The sequence below is a fragment of the Guillardia theta genome (assembly GCF_000315625.1).
Source record: "Guillardia theta CCMP2712 unplaced genomic scaffold GUITHscaffold_19, whole genome shotgun sequence".
Classification (NCBI taxonomy): Eukaryota; class Cryptophyceae; order Pyrenomonadales; family Geminigeraceae; genus Guillardia; species Guillardia theta.
The window spans coordinates 787,789-788,251 of NW_005434655.1; positions in this window are offsets into that span (position 1 = coordinate 787,789).

The window sequence follows — 463 nt, forward strand, 5'->3', positions numbered from 1 at the left end:
GGAAACCAGGTGTACTGGACTTTTATCAGTAGGTTTGTTGCCAGGGAGCTAGCAGAGAAGCTCGGAGAATCGTTTGTGAGGAAGATTGAGCAGCTCCCTGGCATGACTGAGAATCCGTCTCTTCGGGGGATTTTGTTTGAGATGCTGTTCTTTGCTCGGATAGGACGAGATCCAGGGCTGCAGGTCAACCTCAGGTCAGAGAATCAAGCCGAGTCCGAGCAGCACGACGACTGGCAAAGGTGTAGCGTAATACCTCTTGAAGCAAGCGAAGTCCAGAAGGCTCTGAAGCAAGGAGAAGCAAGGTTGTGCCTGAAGCCGTTGAAATGGAATCAGGGGGGCTATGATGCAGTGATTTTGGACTCGAATGACAAGTTGGTGCGCTTCATACAGGTAACCATTGCGGAGACCCATGACCTTAAATTGCGGTTCATGTATGAGTGTCTGCAATCTTTGGGCATTGAGC